Source organism: Aulonocara stuartgranti, assembly GCF_965226115.1.
Source record: "Aulonocara stuartgranti genome assembly, chromosome: 17".
Lineage (NCBI taxonomy): Eukaryota > Metazoa > Chordata > Actinopteri > Cichliformes > Cichlidae > Aulonocara > Aulonocara stuartgranti.
This window is the reverse complement of record NC_138953.1, coordinates 19,365,854-19,383,784: the sequence shown is the minus strand read 5'-3', so window position 1 is coordinate 19,383,784 and position 17,931 is coordinate 19,365,854. Positions and strand designations below refer to the sequence as shown.

The 17,931-nt window shown below is 39.8% G+C and overlaps 1 protein-coding gene across 6 annotated transcripts in view; it reads left to right on the top strand.

The window, feature by feature from the left end:
* The first annotated feature begins 1,017 nt into the window (after window positions 1-1,017).
* LOC309692902 (uncharacterized protein) overlaps window positions 1,018-17,931 on the top strand; it is a 28,297-nt gene continuing 11,383 nt past the window's right edge. The window contains exons 1-4 of one of the 6 annotated variants that reach the window (XM_082511772.1): window positions 11,231-12,305; window positions 12,553-12,609; window positions 13,106-13,179; window positions 15,268-15,391. The gene's annotated coding sequence lies outside the window, so the exon portion shown is untranslated. Of the gene's footprint in view, window positions 1,342-4,798; window positions 4,860-11,230; window positions 12,306-12,330; window positions 12,610-13,105; window positions 13,180-15,267; window positions 15,392-17,931 lie in introns of those variants that run through there. The other 5 variants (XM_082511771.1, XM_082511776.1, XM_082511775.1 and 2 more) reach the window with 5 other exon arrangements.

Sequence of the window (17,931 nt, the reverse complement as noted above, 5' to 3'; positions counted from 1 at the left end):
ATCCAATTAAAGGCTTTCCTCAATAATCACAGCACCTTCGTTCCTCTCCTCTTTTTCTCTTTTTGTTCCTTCTGCCTTTTATTCTCACCATCTTCCTTTAGTCTCCTATTTTTATTTTATTTTATCCTATTTTTTCCTTTTTTTCCTGCCCTTTTGTCCCCGTTCTAAAGTGAACCAACTCTGCAAAATAAATGAATAAAATCGAGTTTTAAACCAGACGGAGAGAAAAAAAAACAGCAATTTTTTGTTATCATTTTTCTCTCCAACTTGCTACCTTCGGATTTGCGTTCATCCCATGCGTCAGCAGCTGTGTGTGTGTGTGTGTGTGTGTGTGTGTGTGTGTGCGCGCGCATCTGATAGTCTCGGGAATTACGACACAATTTACAAGTTCACCTTGGCTTCAGAAAAACTGAATTATTTTCTGCTTCCCTTTGTGACACCATTTCATTTCATATCTTTCACGGCCGATTCTCTCCAACTAGCTCCCCATCTTCTCTCTTCTTTTTTACTCTGATTCCTCTCATATTTTTAACCTCTTTTTCTCTCTTCTTCCCTTTTAGTACTTGTTCTTTATTCATTCCTTCCCTCTAATTATCTTATCCTTTTCCACCATCTTTCACTTTCCCTTCTCACATCATCTGATCTCTTGTTATCTCCTGTCCCCTCTGTCAGATCTCTCTCTGTCTTTGCTCTCTCATTCTTGTATGTCTGCTTGCAATGATGGATGGGGTGATGGATGCTGGGTTGCCACGGTAATTTGATGGATGGCTTAGCAGGCGATACGAGGGGCAGCAGAGCGCGCCGACACACATCTCTCGGGTGATTTTAGAAGCACTTGGTTGGCTTCAAAATGGCATTGTTGGCCAGACTGTTAGATTGTATTTGTCCACATGGCTGTAGGGTCGCAGGTTCAAATCCAGTCTGACACAGCTTCTGTCACATTCTCACATCTAACTACCGTAGTTTTCGGGTCATAAGCCGCTACTTTTTTCCCACGCTGTGAACACTGTGGCTTATACTGACGTGCGGCTAATGCATTTTTTTTTTCATGCGGCCAAAAACATTTTGCCTGGTAATGTGGCACTATGTTAAAGACAGAGACATGAAAATAGTAGCCCCCCATTTTATTTTATACTCAAGGACATTTTCTTTTAGTAAGGCCACTGCAATGTAAGTTTTACTGTTGTATAAGTTCCGCCAGCAGAGGGCGCTCGGTCCTGTACGGGCGCTCGGTCCTCGGTAGCTGACGCTACACTAGAAGAAGTAGTGCCAGTGGTGAAGAGGCAGCGTACGGCCTGCGCGCCAAAGAGAACTGATGGTCTTATTTTTCTGTTTTTACAGGTAAGCTGGGTGGTTGATAATATAAACAGATGTTATAAAAGTGACAGACAGCAGTGGCGATTAATGATAAATGTCTTGTGTGTGGCGAATGTTAAGCTAAAGAGCTCATTTCCAAGTTGGTCCAGTTGTTAGCCTGTGCCGATCCAAGTGTTAGACTGTACCGAAACTCTGTGAGCTCGGTGCAGGTGTATTTTTGGGTTAAAGCCACAAGATATATATTTTGCACAATAAGAGGAAATGTGAATTGCTTTATGTTTAGTTCATGAAGAGTGAATGCTATAGAAATATGTTAAGAAAAACATTTATTTGAAAGAGATCTAGTTTATTAACCCTTTAAGACCTACCATAGAACCAAGTTCGCCAGAGCTTATATTATATTTTTACATGCTGTGGAGCCATTTTTGGGAGCATTTCAAGTTGCTATACATCAATACAACCATTATAGCCCAAACTTTAATAATATGTCTGCATTAGGTGCATAGTAATTACATAAATTGCAAAAAAGTGCAATAAAATACAAAAAAATTGAAAATCGTTTTTGTTTTTTTAACATATATTTCTAGTTAGAGAAATTTAAGAGGCTTATCCCTCAAAACTGTAAATACAAAAAAGTTACACAAACTAGTTTCCCACCACAGGAAATTTATTTTGAGTGTCTTCATAGTTTTATTTTTGAAATACACCAATTTTTATATACTGCAGGAAAAACGAAAATAAATATTATACTGCAAATTTGCAAAATAACAGCATATGCATCAAAATAAACTATTTCCAGCAGTGCAATATGAGTCTTAAGCATCCCAGAAACGACACAGAAAGTCATAAAGTCAAACATAACTTTTTAAAACACATAACAAGTAAAACACAAGCTCATAAGGCCCCGATCGTAAAAAAACTACATTTCCGCAAAATGACGTCACTTCCGGTTTCGGGCAGGTCATGCGGTCATGTGATAGTTCGCGCTGATGGACGTAGGAAGTGTTACAAACAGCTGATGGATCGGCGAAGCGTGTTTCTGGAATATCATGTTTTTGTTGCTGCAAGTGATTTTTATGCAGTTTTTGCAAAGCTATATGTGGAAGGAAACTGTGACCTAGGATAAGCTGATGGCATAAGATGTAAGTACAACTCCTCCAGTTTCATATGCAAAAAAAATTATTGCGCTAGCTTACTTGGTTGCAGAGCTACCGGGATTTAAAAATAGTTACGCAAAACAGAGCGTGCCCGCTCCGATCGGCTGTAAAGGGTTAAATACAGTTAAGAAGACAGGTTCATAAATAGATTAAAACAGTAGTAAAAACAAGATAAAACTGTAATGAGAGTTCACTATGTTGTTCATGTGTATAGTAAAATGTATTTGTGTGATTTAACCAGTTTACAAAGGTGGTGCATGTGAATGTGAAACTGTATAAGTTACTTGTATAAAGTAATGTCAGCTACACTAGAAGAAGTAGTGCCAGTGGTGAAGAGGCAGCGTACGGCCTGCGCGCCAAAGAGAACTGATGGTCTTATTTTTCTGTTTTTACAGTTTTCTGTAAAAATAAATATGTTGCATGGGAGATGAGTTGGCCCATCATTTCAACAGTGTAACAGTAACAGTAGACCAATAAAATTGAAAAGTAGTATATATACGGTATATATTTTTACTGGTTGTTAAGAGACGTTGTAATGTTGTTTGTGCACTGTTCTGTAAAAAAACATAAGCAACGTAATTTGTGTGTTACTGATACGTACGTATACTTAAAGGTAGCCGTGTTACAGGCGCTGTTCGAGGAAAAAAAGCATTTGCAGTATGTATATTTGTATGTTACCATGTTTATGTTACCTTACGGATTAAATTAAATGTTAAAAACCCTCACGTGTAGTATTTCTGTGTAAATATCTCATATTACGAGTGAAACGCATACGGCTTAAAATCCAGTGCGGCCTGTACAAGTACAAAATTGATTTTCTTTCTAAGATTAGACTATGCAGCTTTTAATCAGGTGCGCTCTGTAGTCCGGGAATTACGGTACATGATTTGGCCTTGCAGACACTTGAAAGACCCCCAGTAGATTTTATATGAAGTGCAATTTCATTTAAAAACATGAGTGAAATGAACAAAATTAAGTTAGAAAAGAGCAGCATGTCGCATAAAGGCCTCATCCGCATAACTTTCACAGAAGGCAGCTCTAATGCTAATGTTACGCACGCTCTCTGAGGCTGGCCAAGGTTATGAATGACCCAGATATGAATCATAATTAAAGGAGTATTTCCTGAAATTATTTTCCTGTAACAAGGAGAAATGGGCGGAGTAATTCTAGTGCTGGTGTGCATGTGTGCATTGCCCTTGACTCCTGGCAGAAAAGATGAATGAACTGTAATTAGACTGATGCACAGATAATCGCTGTAGGAAAGGATGAAGAAGAAGAAGAAGAAGCAGAGAAAGAAAAGCCAAGGTCGACCAGCAGAGGCATAGAGCAGCTTACAAAAATTCACCTGAGGAAAAACAAAAACTTCAAGGGTCAAGATAAAGGTGTCCTAATGTGGAAGTACATTTTTCACAGTAAATGCAATTGTGATGTTCTTAAGGCTTCCAGAAACTACCACAGAAGAGACTCCTGAATATTTTATGCTGGACACCGATCTGATGCATCCTCAGTGATCTGTGTGTCCTCATGACCTGAAACCAGGGACCCAGTGTCATGAAACCACTGCTTCCTGGCTCTGCCGTGAATGAGTGAATAATAGTAACACAATGATTTGTGTGGATCCAAAACCTTCTCTGTCATCACACTGCAACCATGGTAATATCATGTGATCCAAAGGCTTAGGGCCGGTTTGTGATATAACATATGTATGATCAACATATGGCATGAATACTTTTGGAATACTATTCTTCTTTTGTGTGATACATTTTTAATTAAGAACTATATTTAGGACAAACTCTCTTAACTGCTCTCAGAGGCAGAAAAATTGAGCTTTCACTATTGAAGAAAAGCTGTTCAAAAATAAGGATGGAGAGAATAAATACCATCAGAGATCAATGGTTCTCAAAGACAAACTTGTTTGTTTCAAAGTTCTTTCTGCTAACATGCTAATGTTGCTAACACAGTGTAAACTCTAATGAAAATGTCAATTCATTTCTATTCAATTCAATTTTATTTATATAGCGCCAAATCACAACAAAAATTGCCTCGAGGCGCTTCATAGGTACAGAGAAAAACCCAACAATCATATGACCCCCTATGAGCAAGCACTTTGGCAACAGTGGGAAGGAAAAACCCCCGTTGCATTTGATTAATTTCTTCTTATGCTGTTTTTATAGTTTTATTGTTTTACATTGTTTTATTTAGTGTTATATTGTTTTTATATTCCCATTTCCTGTGTTGTAAAGCACGTTGTGATTTTATCTGTGAAAAGCGCTATATAAATAAATTTTACTTACTTACTTACTTACTTACTTACCTTTTAACAGCAAGAAACCTCCGGCAGAACCAGGCTCAGGGAGGGGCGGCCATCTGCTGCGACCGGTTGGGGTGAGAGAAGGAAGACAGGATAAAAGACATGCTGTGGAAGAGAGACAGACATTAATAACATGCATGATTCAATGCAGAGAGGTCTATTAACACATACTGAGTGAGAAAGGTGACTGGAAAGGAAAAACTCAATGCAGCATGGGAATCCCCGGCAGCCTACACCTATTGCAGCATAACTAAGGGAAGATTCAGGGTCATCTGGTCCAGCCCTAACTATATGCTTTAGCAAAAAGGAAAGTTTTAAGCCTAATCTTGAAAGTAGAGATAGTGTCTGTCTCCTGAATCCAAACTGGAAGCTGGTTCCACAGAAGAGGGGCCTGAAAACTGAAGGCTCTCCCTCCCATTCTACTTTTAAATACTCTAGGAACAACAAGTAGGCCTGCAGAGCGAGAGCGAAGTGGTCTAATAGGGTGATATGGTACTACAAGGTCATTAAGATAAGATGGGGCCTGATTATTTAAGACCTTGAGGAGCAGGATTTTAAATTCAATTCTGGATTTAACAGGAAGCCAATGAAGGGAAGCCAAAACAGGAGAAATATGCTCTGTCTTTCTAGTCCCTGTCAGGACTCTTGCTGCAGCATTTTGGATTAACTGAAGGCTTTTCAGTGAGCTTTTTGGACATCCTGATAATAATGAATTACAGTAGTCCAGCCTGGAAGTAATAAATGCATGAACTAGTTTTTCAGCGTCACTCTGAGACAGGATATTTCTAACTTTAGAGATGTTGCGCAAATGGAAGAACGCAGTCTTACATATTTGTTTAATATGTGCGTTGAAGGACATGTCCTGGTCAAAAATGACTCCAAGGTTCCTCACAGCGTTACTGGAGGCCAAGGTAATGCCATCCAGGGTAAGAACCTGGTTAGATACCATATTTCTAAGATTTTCAGGGCCGAGTACAATAACCTCAGTTTTATCTGAATTAAGAAGCAGAAAGTTAGCGGCCATCCAGGTCTTTATGTCTTTAAGACATTCTTGCAGTTTAACTAATTGGTGTGTGTTATCTGGCTTCATGGATATATATATATATATATATCAGAACAAACAAAAGTCCTGCCTGTATAATGATGGTCCACCAACACGTTTGTCTTGTTATTATATTAGTTATTATAATAATCCCCCCTCATCTCAGCCGATTACTGAGTGTGGTAATGCTGCCTCGGGGACTAAAAGCAGGTACTTGGGAATTAATCACAAGAACTAATCTCATCAATGTAACACTAAATGGTCCTTCGGCACTTTATATTTGCACTTCTGCAACGGGTAATCCATTTAACTTGACACTGTTTGACAGAATGCTAAACCTGCAATCCTGCTGTCTTTAAAATGTCCCTGCTTCGAACCTTTGGGTTTGGGTTTAGTCCATCCAAATGAGCCATCTTACCCACCCAATCAGAAAAGAGCAGAGCAACTAGTGAAGAAGTCACACACAAACAGATAACCGTCTCTCACTCATGCAGATGTGTCCTTGTGTTCTTTATGAGTTTTCTTTGTACATTTAGCCTAGGTTCAGTGAGGTTTTGCTTCGATTTCACATGTGAACTGAACATGACAGAAACATCTGTGCTGTAAGATATGATTCATGCTCTATCTCATCACTAATATATTTAATGTAACAAAACATAAATTACTGATATGCTTTAGTGTTTTGGTCGGTAACAAAAAAGTGGTTAATTCTGTTACATCCGTCTCTGATTTTCCCTCATTTGCTCCTTTTCTCACTGGCTGCAGGGAGCTGAGAGAGGGCATTTATTATGTTTGCAGTGATATGTATGTTACAGTAGTCAGTTTTTAGCTTTAATATTCCTTTGTTCTCTGAACGAGCAGAACAAAAACATGAAAGCAAGCTCCATATATAATAAGAACCTTTATTCTTCCCCTGAAACATAAAAATATTTTATTGACACGTGAAGCGTGTCAGACGTTTATTTAAAACCTTACATGTGTTTCATATTTTACAGTATTTACTGACTTACAGCTGAATTAGTCAAGAATTTGGACAGGTTTCTTCACATTGAAAGCAAAGTTGTGTCTGTTGAGTCCTTCAGTAACTGTTCTGTTCTGGAGCCTGTAGAAACCTTCACAGAGATGCTTGTCATGCTTGTTTTACAAGAATTATCTGCTGATCAGAGATGCCAACAGGAACCAGTCAGTAGTTTCTCATCCAAGTTACCTACCTGTAATTTCTAGATCCCTATCCATAGGGTTTGGTTCTCCAAATCGATTTAGATTAGGCCTTCAAAATAAAAGTGTCACTAATGGAGTGTTGCTCCTGCATCTAGAGAAGCGATTCCTCTGGTGGGCTATGAAGGTACTGCAGCTGGGCCTCAGTATTACAGTTTTTCTCTTATTGGTTTGGCTCATTTCTTGAAACAGAAATTACATTCTCAAAACTCTAAGATCATTTGGCAAAACACTCTTACAGTTTAGCACAACACTATAGCTCACCTGCAAAAGCTCATATCTCTTCCAAAACTGTCCACTCGGGCTTCAATCTAAATCCCTTTCTCATTTAAACAGTCAGTGTCTCCAAAATGGCAAAGATCCTTCTCAATAGCTTTGGCTCATTTCTCGACACAGATCGGACATTCTCATCATTCTTGGTGCTTTTGTCAAAATAAACCTGGATGGTTGATCACAACAACATGGTCCACCTGCAAAAGCTCATATCTCCCCTAAAACAGTTCAGTCATGTGTCAAAACTACATTTCTTTCTAATCTGAATAGTCAGTGCCCCCAAAATGCATCGTCCCTTTGGCATTATGTGAGTACTGCCATACAAAATGTTTAGATGTTTTGTCACTATGGAAGAGGACCAACAATATACAACAGAAAAGAGTAGCCTCCAAGGTTTGACATCACAGATTGCACTCACACTACCAAGGAAATTATAACCATTTGTTATTCACACACAAAGAAAATTTTATACATATGTAAAAAGAAAATGTACATTACACTAGTAAATTGTATGAACACAAAATCAAAAAACAAGGACTTATTCAGTGGTCGCTGTACTCATTCTCCCGCTCTTGTCCACTGTCTTCACCCTCCTGATTATTTACACGCTGTTGTCCGTCTGGTCCCCTGCATTGATCTCCTATAATGTCGTCACACGCTGCGTCCATAGCATGGAGCAGGGACGGCTGATCCTGAGCATGATTCTCATACACTCTCCACCTCCAAGCAGAGAAAAACTCCTCTATCGGATTGAGGAAAGGAGAGTAAGGTGGTAGGAATGACCATGACCATCCTTGGATGCGTTGCAAACCAGCCCCTAATGAGTGGGCTATGGTGGAAATTGACATTGTCCCACACAATTACATGAATGGGTAGGTGAGGCCCTATGAGACCTCTCTCATTTTCAGGGATAAAATCGGTATAAAGGCGATCCAAGAAGATGAGGAGCTTGTGTGTGTTGTATGGGCCAAGACTGGGGATGTGAGTGGCCACACCATTCTCAGAAATGGCAGCACACATAGTTATATTGCCCCCTCGCTGACCTGGGACATCCACTGTGGCCAGGTGGCCAATAATATTGCGGCCATGTCTTCGGCCCTTCCATACACTCAAGCATGAATCCATGTTCAGAGATCGGACTGGCTCTGGTCAAGCTCTATATATCTGTGTTTGGCAGCACACAATCATGGAACACACCTGTGTGTCACACTCCCACTTCGTTAGTCTAGTTTCACCTGACTGTCATTGACTGTCATCAATTTATCAAATATTCAAAGAAATTCATATATGGTATTCATGGTATTATGTTCTTGACCAATTTTGACAATTGAACAGACAGTTGTGCATGCGAGTACTTATACAATGAAATCATGCTGACATGTTTTGGAGAGAATGATCATTAGACTGAGAATCAACTAATCAGTTTAGATCTACAAGATCTATTCATTTGGAAAATGTGCTAAATGTGGGCTAACTGTATAACTGTAGGCTACTTGTACTTAATCATTTGCAAAGATGCACTGAGACAATTGAGACATGTACTTAGGCATTTGCCACTTGATAAAATGAATGAGAAATGCCATTCTGTTGTGAACATTTGCCAAGAGGTTTGGAGGTTTGTCCATGTTATTTTGAGAATGTAATTTCTGTTTCAAGAAATGAGCCAAACCAATGGAGAAAAACTGTAACAGACATTTCATTTGAAATATATATATAGTGAGAAATCTATACACGTGTATTCATTTAAATAAAAAGTTCATTAAAACTGAAAATAGGAGGTGGATACTTTGTGATATTACTCATAACTCTACATTTACTGCTCTTGAACTGACGTTTGTATCCCTGTGGTGGGTGAGTTACACATTGGCACCAAACACTTGACTGGGTAGCATCAGCAATTTATAGCCAACAGCCTAGCTTGTTTATGGTTTTTTGAATAATATTTTAAGAAATAAACTCTCTCTTGTATTTTGATTGAAGTGAAGATTTAAGATGAAATTTACAGTTTTTCTCAGTCGCTTTGGTGCGTTCCTCAGAACACCATTAACATTTGCACAGCAGTTAGTGCATTTCCCAAAACAATTAGTGCAAACTGCAAAACCTAGTGGATAGCCTGCAAAAGCACGTCACATGCACAGAATTGATTATCCATACCTCAAAAGCAAGTATCCATGTCAATGAAACTGTCAGTGCCATCAAAATGAAAAGTCTTGACACCATCTTTATGAACAAGATAGTCAAAGGGCATTGTCATGTTTCCACTATGACAGTTTATAATTTCAGTGTTTCCCATTGCAAAAACAATTGGTGACACCTGAAAATGCTGACGACAGCACTATGGCCTACCTGTACAGCCATCTGAAATGTGCAGTAAAGTCACTGTAGATGTTATGGGAGTCTTGGGAGTAACTGAGACACTGAATACGTACGTTTCACATTTCCATTGTGTAGAAGTGTTTGTAATCCTACAGAATTGTGCAAAAGAAAAATATGCTACAGTCACTTGTTCACTGTAGAATACATGTAAACATAAAATCACCCATTTGGTAGAGCTGTGCACTAATGTGAACAATAAACAGCACATGTAACAGTACAGTAAATCATTCTGGCACATCCAGACGTTCCTGTCTGTCTGGCCACATATTTTCATCTACATCACAACAGATGTTATCCCTCGCAATGCAGCGAGGAAAGTATCTCCTGGAGTGGCGAATCCATCCTCTGCAGGACCCTGCTGTGATGTCGTCACATGCTCCATCCATGGCTGCTAGCAGGGCCATTTGCTCATGTGGATGCCGGTCATAAACTTTCCACCTCCAGGCAGAGAAAAACTCCTCTATTGGATTAAGGAATGGGGAATATGGAGGGAGATATTCAACCAGAATTCTGTCATGTGCTGCAAACCACTCTCTGACCTGATGGGAGTGGTGAAAACGGACATTATCCCAGACAACAACATACTTGCTGAGTTGGCCTCCACCTCTCTCATTCTCAGGGACTAGGTCCCTGTAAAGAGTGTCTAAAAATGTCAGGAGATGTTGGGTATTGTATGGACCAAGAAGGGGGATATGGGTGAGGACGCCGTTGTCTGAGATGGCTGCACACATGGTAATATTCCCTCCGCGCTGACCGGGGACTTCAGTGGTTGCCCTCTGTCCAATGCGATTTCTTCCACGCCTTCTGCCTTTGGCCAGATTGAAACCTGCCTCATCAACATATATGAATGTGTGCAGTGTTTCCCTGGCTTCCAGCTCCAGTACACGCTTTAGAGAGAGACAGAAATGCAATGTCACAATATGCCTGTGTACAGCAACAAACAGTAATGCATGCATTTGGTAAAACACATTGTAGAGTATGTGCTGTGGAATTGCAAGTGTACTGCATGAAACTACGAAGTACTGTACAACAGTTTGCAGTGCAGAACATAGAAGACCAGCTTTACCTGCACATACTGGTGACGGATCTCCTTCACCCTGTCACTGTTTCGTTCAAATGGCACTTTATACAATTGCTTCATGTGGATTTCATTTTTCTTGAGTACTCTGTCAATTGTTGAAATTGAAACAGATTCAATATTGCCAAATACCGTGTAATTCTCTATGACAGCGCTTTGTATTTCTCTCAGCTTTATTGCATTGTTTGCAATGACCATTGCACAAATGGCTTCTTCTTGCTGTGGGGTAAAAAGGGGCCCTCTTCCGCCTCCGCGAGGTTGTCTTACAATCCTATGTGGTGCAGAGTGAACTTTTTGTGAAATTGCAAATACAGTACAGTAACATGTGATGTGTCTGAGATGGCACAGTACAGTACAGTGTATTACTGTTTGCATACCTGTTTTCCCTACGGAATGTTTGAATGATTGAACTGACAGTAGTTCTTCCAATATTGGGTTGCACCCTTCGACCAGCCTCCTCCATGTTGAGGCCGTGATTGACAACATGGTCCACAATTGTAGCCCTTATTTCATTAGGAATCCGCCTATATCTGCCTCTTCTCCCTCTTCCCCTTCCCCTTCCTCCCCGCATCCTCACCCCTCTTCCACGGTGCTGACCTTCCATTATGTGTCACAGAAGTGTAGAAATGGTACACACTAGCTCCTGCGCAGTTTATATATGCTTGCCAATTGGGGATTCACAGGATTCATCCATAATTGACAGTGAACAAGTTGTTTGTCATTGGTTACAACTAAACTTTCACACGCCTCCTCATGAGTGACAGCTGTAATTCACCTGAGATCAATTGTTCAATTTCGGAGACATTTCCAGGAACAATGATACAGAAAGGTATAGGATTTGCTTGACAGATGGCCAATATTTGGCATGTGATAACTAGTTCAACAATTTTGTGTGTGATGACTCAAGCAATGGATGTATGACCATTAGTTTTATTGGGAACGACTATTCAGCATCCATAGGTATGATTACTTTTGACTGACATGACATAAGCAAATGGAAATGTCAGAAAGCAGCAGGGAAATGTATGGAAGCAACTGATTCATGTCCAAAATCATTTGCAGTTTGTTCAGAGAAAGGAGAAATTGCTACTATGATGTGCACAAATGACTGAGTGTTGTGGGGGTTGAACTAATAGTTATGAGAATTTCAATTCTGATCTGAGAAACGCACCAAAGCGACTGAGAAAAACTGTAAGTCGGCCGCAGGACTCTTGACCAGTGGCGGAGCGGGGTGGCTTACTGGGCTTAAACCCGGGTTGTTTTTGCAGAAGCCCGGGGTCTTTTGAAGTGTCATTTGTTTCATCGTTAGATGCCTGGCTGACAACTGTATAAAACAAAAACTACACACAATATTCAAAGCACATAGCGCACACTGTGGGAATTTACGACTGTGCGTAAATCCCCCCTAATATTGGTATGATCCGAGCTCAGGCACTAAGCGACTAAGCGAGTGGGCGGGGGGAGCTGCTGCCTGCGAGTTTGCTGTTGGAGAAGTGAAGACAAGCAGACGGAGGAGAACTGAAGTTTGAGCAGGTACCAAAGCAAATCATCCGTACTGTACAAATAATGTAAATATGACTGTGAATCACAAAAGATTGATGTCAAACTGATCACTTGACCCATATTAGTTACTTGCTCTTCGAGTGAATCAACAAATGGCGAAATGAAAAGCCGAACAACAACAATGCTGTTTTTTCAGTCCTAGCTTACATGTGTGTTTATTTCGTATTTTCAGTTGTTACCTTCCACAGCTAAATAAAACGCTCTAAATCGGTTTCAGTTATGTACTGATATGCAAGAATGGACATAAGGAGCTTCTTTCAAAGAAAAAACTCAGGTAGATGTTATTTTATATATTATGCTTTGTATGTTGTTCAGTATATTTCTATGCAAAACAAGAGGAATTTCAATACACAGCAGTATATTCACAGTTGAAACCAGACATTTACATACACTTTAGGGAAAAACGTAAAAACATTTTTTTTTTAACTGTACAACATCAATTTAGAGTAAACTTGTTTTGGATAAATAAATATTTAAATATCCTTTGAATTAGTTAAATGTCAGAATATAGAGAGACAGAGCTGTCTATTTTTTATCACTTTCATCAAATTTAGGAGTACATGTACACTAAGTTTATTGTTAATTAATAAGAAAACTCCAGACAATTCCATTCTGAGCTGAAGAAGCTTCTGATAGGTTAGTAGAGTCCATGTGAGTAAATTGGTGGCACAGCTGTGGATGCATATAAGGCAAAACACAGAGCCTGTTTCTTTGAAATGGGAAAATCAAGAGATGGTTTCAACTGTATATTTGATGATGTTGGTGTTTAGCTTGATTGTTGGCACAAAGAGGGAGAGAGAGGAACAGAGAGAGAGAGAGAGGAACAGAGAGGGAACAAGAGCAGGTGAGACACACATGTTAGTCAAATGGTTTTTTGCCAAAACTCATCAGAACATGTATCTCGTACCTAGTGTTTCTTTTTAAGTTTGCTATTTTTCAAATTCTATATTTATTAAGTTATGCAGGCTTGTTTGCACAACAAGGCTAAATAATTATATAAACTTTTCTGAATCTAAATAGTGGACTTTGGTAGAATTAAAAAATAATTGTAGTGCAGGTCCATGATGATTTTGAGTGTTTTGATTCTGTCTTGGTTAAGTCCTAAAGAAGTCCTGTTTTAATTCCCGATCAGTTCTGGGTCTGGTTGAATTTGGGTTTAGTCCCTGTGTCTTGATACAGCCCTGATTTTGTTCTGCCTTGCTGCTTAACTAAAAAAAAGAGTTTAAGATATCCTGCATATGTGATATATATTTTTTCCTATATGAAGCTATTCTTTTTTGAAAAAACTGAAAGCACAGCCTAATAAATCTCTCATTCACCCCCAATCCCACATGCATACTAACCTTTAGGGCTAAGAGCCGGGTGTATAAAATGTCTGGCGCCGCCTCTGCTCTTGACGTTGGGAGTGGCTGGTCTGGAGAACTCTTTGTTAATCCCAAATCTTTGCAGCTTCTAGCAACTGCTAAACAACTTAACTGGGAACATTACTATTGCTTTGTGACCGGGGCTTACTTCTTGATATAGTTTCTTACTGTCTTTCCTCAGATTTCTTTTTTAGCTTGGTTCCTCTGCATACTTCCTGCATTTAGAGGGAAGTTTAAAATGCTATTTCCAGCATTTATACACTTCCCTCTATTGATTTGCAATTTGACTGCCACAAAACACTGGTTGGTGGTGGTGGTTCTCCCTTTGAGATGGTCCATTCTCTGGCAAAATGTATTTACTTCACTAAACATTATTCCGACATTTCCAGCATCAGCTTTTTTTATTGATTTCTTGTGTAGCCCTAAAACCACGCAGAACTCATATTTGGAAATGGAAGCAAAGCACTTGTGAGGATTGTGGCTACTAAACCTGCATCAACCCACTCCCACTTAACATGAGTTGGTTTCAATGGCACTTAATGTGGCGGGCACTCCATGTAAATATGCATAGAGAGTCAGAGTGGGTAGGTGGAGGGTAGAGGGCGGGTGAGCCTGCAGACATGCTGGCAGCTCTGCGAGACGTATCAAGCAAAAGCTGAGGCTGATGGAAATATTATTCACTTTGTCTGCCGGAGAAATGAAATAAAAGCTGAGTTTGAACTTTAGTTAATAATAGTGTGTCAAGCATTTCTGTGCCCGCCTCATTACTTACAGGGAGAATGTGAAAAAGCGATTCTTATATGTATACAGTCAGCACCCAGACACTGAATCCGAGCAGCATCTGCAACAATGTGATGTATAACACTAATAGTCACGCATTTGCTTAATTAATGAGTTTGCAGTCTTCATTGTGACCAATTACACTCAGTCTGTTTCCCTGTTCCTGCAAAGTTTTAGAAGCTATTTAATTTAAATTACTGTGCAGTGTAGCTCAAATGGCAACCGCGCTCTGTGCAGCCGTATAATAGATCCTCTGTCACGGCTGCCGGCAGGTCAGTTCCCTCCAACCTCCCATTCTTCTTCTCTTCCTCCCCACAGGAGGTGCATTGTTGGGTTCAGTCAGCACAAACCACAGCTTCCCTTTGATCCGGCTCTGACTTGCACAGATTGAGTGATTCTTTTTTTTCTGTATGTTATCACAATCTCAGCCTGATTCTGCCCCGCTGGGGGCAGTGATGAACACACTGCAGCGGGCCACACAGTGATGCAACACCCTCTGCTCGATCGCTGATGAGCCACACACAGCTGACACCGCAGGAAGCCGACCAATCAGTGTGACCTTGGTAGCAGCCATCCTGCTGACTGATTGTGATTCTTATGAAAAAGTCAAGATGTCAAAGCATACTGAAACCTTTTTTTTCTTGGAGACAGTTATTGTTTTTCTGTGTCTACTCTGCTATCTACGGAAGTTTTCACACCTCTAAGTTCATTGACTCTGACCTGAATCAGATGATGAGTTTGTAAACTGAGGGTTTTTTTTTTCTCTTTGCTTGTTTATTTTTATGCAGAGAAATCTCCAAGTGAGCCAAAATGCTTCAAGACAAACCACAGGACATCCACATTCACTCGGCTTATTGGTCACATGTGTGGGGCAGGAGCAACAACAGCAAATATCAGGATTTAAGTACAGAGGTACAAAACGGATTAAATCAGCAGAAGTTTAGTCACAGAAACACAATTTTAATCAGTGAGAATAAACCAGTTTTAAAAAAAGAAACTAAATTAAACCTAAAATAAAATCATGATTAAACCCACAAAGTAAACTAGGACCTACCGCAGACTGCTAAAAGTGTCTAAACGTTTCACTTAAACACATACATTTTTCGTGACTGTTACACAGTATTTAAATCCACTGTATCCACCATCAGATATGAATGAAGCTCTCTGCTGCCCCTCTGGGAGTATACTCTGGAGTTGTTCCGCTATGATTTCACTGGAGCTCTTTTCTTTAATATGTTTGTGGGCTCAGATGGTTGTAGTGGTGCTGTGGGATTTCACTCAGTTTTAATGTGTTCCCAGGCCCCTGTGGTTGTAATATTGCTGTGGGGATTTGAAGCGGGCCTGTGATATTTTAAAGGATTATTGAGTTTTTCTGTGAGCAAATGGACTCAGCTTAAACTGATGTTCATTTAGCAGACCTTCAGAGAATTCAGTTGCTTTTATTTAGATCTGCACAGACAGATGGCTGATTAATAATTATCTAAACAAATCGATCCCTCCAATCAATATAGGAGGATCAGAGGCAGGTGGTTACTTAAGGTGGTTTAATAAGTGGCCTCCAGGGGCATTCTAAATTGCATGCTTCATATGTAAAAAAAAAACAAAAAAAAAACACGGATTCAGGTCATGCAGAAGTAAAAATTCATTCATATTTCAAAACAGAAAACCTGAGGTGAATCTACTTAAAATGACTGTATGACCAACACCATTGTGAATGTTTTCAAGGAAGTCGTGACCTTTATGCTTTTTAAACAGCTCCTTCAAAGAAAAAAAACAGCTTAATGACCACTTCCGTTCAGCCGCCGTCTTCAACACAACTCTGGTGATGAAAGCCCAATAAGACAGATTCAGTCTATCAGTTTGAGTAGGAATGAGGTCAAGCTGCCAGTCTGATAATATTATAATAGATTAACTCTTATGAACTTCTGTTTCAGTCTACATACACAGAACACAGAACATACACCCGTCTGTCTGAGAGTGACTGCAGTTAGACCGCAATCGTTTGGAGACAGGTTGCCTCTCAGACCTGGTATCAGGGAGCCTCAATCTCATTGTTTTGAAGGCCAACTACTCGCTGTCAGTCACTGAATGGCGTCCTATTTTTAAGAAGCTTTGTGTTACATCCAGTCACGGTGGTTGGCGCTTTTTCCTCTTAGAGTTGGAGTCTGCAGCTGTTACTGAAATGTACTGGTTTGCTCTGAGATGATTGGAAGGTCGCTTCTGAACAGGGCTAGCACATGAACAAGAATAAACCGATTCTTTGTAGGTCAAAGCACTCTATTCATGCATTTGCTTTAGCACTCCAACCTTTTCTTTTCTTCCCACCAGCCTCATTACCTTTTTAGAGTCAGATCCGGGTCTCTGCCTTTTTCTCTGGTGTTGTTTGCCTGCCTGGACCTTACCCTAACTGAACATTCCTTCAGTATTGCATGAACCATCTGTCTTTACCCTGTGATTTAATACTTACAAAATGTCATCATCTCCAGATAATATCATATGTTCTGTCATGTAGTCAGTATTCCTTAGTAAAATAAAACTTGTGAACATTTCTGGTGTCCTCTGCAGACTGCTGAAATGTGTTTAAAAAAATAAAAATTTCTGTACATATGTGTATGTACTTTAAGTGCAATTTAAAACCTTAATTAAATATGCCATGGTGTCATTTTAATTTATGTAGAAAACTGAAACTATATTTGATGTGAATGAGAATGTAAATGTAAGTATGCATTATGATGCTCTTCAATGTAGGAGGGTATTTTTCAGCGCTTCGTCAGGTGTCTTTTTTTCCCTTTAGACTGAGCAGCAGAAGCATGATATGAAAATGTCAGCTTGGAGGTTCAAACATCACTTATTGATGGCAGTCCAATCAACATCCTGGCTGCAGCACAAAATCCCCCCACCCGCCCACCCCCCCTTTCTGGGCTGCATACCTGCATATGTGAGGTGAAGGCGTGATGAAACCCCAATAGAAATGATATCTCCTCCCAACAGTGAGCATGCTCTCTGCTCCATTTTAATGTGGTGAATCTGATTATAAAAGCCATATAAATCATAACAGGCTCCTTACTGCATGTTAACATGGAGGTCACATATACAGTGAGCTCACTGATCACACAGATCATCCACAGTAGAAAAACTACCTGCCTAATATTATGTAGGTACCTCTCACTTGTATTGTCAAAGCATCTCTGGCTTGTCGATTCAAGGCCTCTGAACGTATTCTGAAGACAGCAAGTCATTTATTTGGGTTGGAATCATTTTTTCAGTAATTATCAAGTAATTGAAGTTTCTCACATGATGTCAGTCACACATGGCTAAAGAGTTGTCTCGCCCATTCAATGCAATCACTGGTTGCTTGGAAAAAAGCATATTCTGGTTGGCAATGACTCCTTAAGGTTTATGGGTGGTGGTGATGGTGATGTGGCACCAAAATCTTCCAAGTGGTTGTGTTT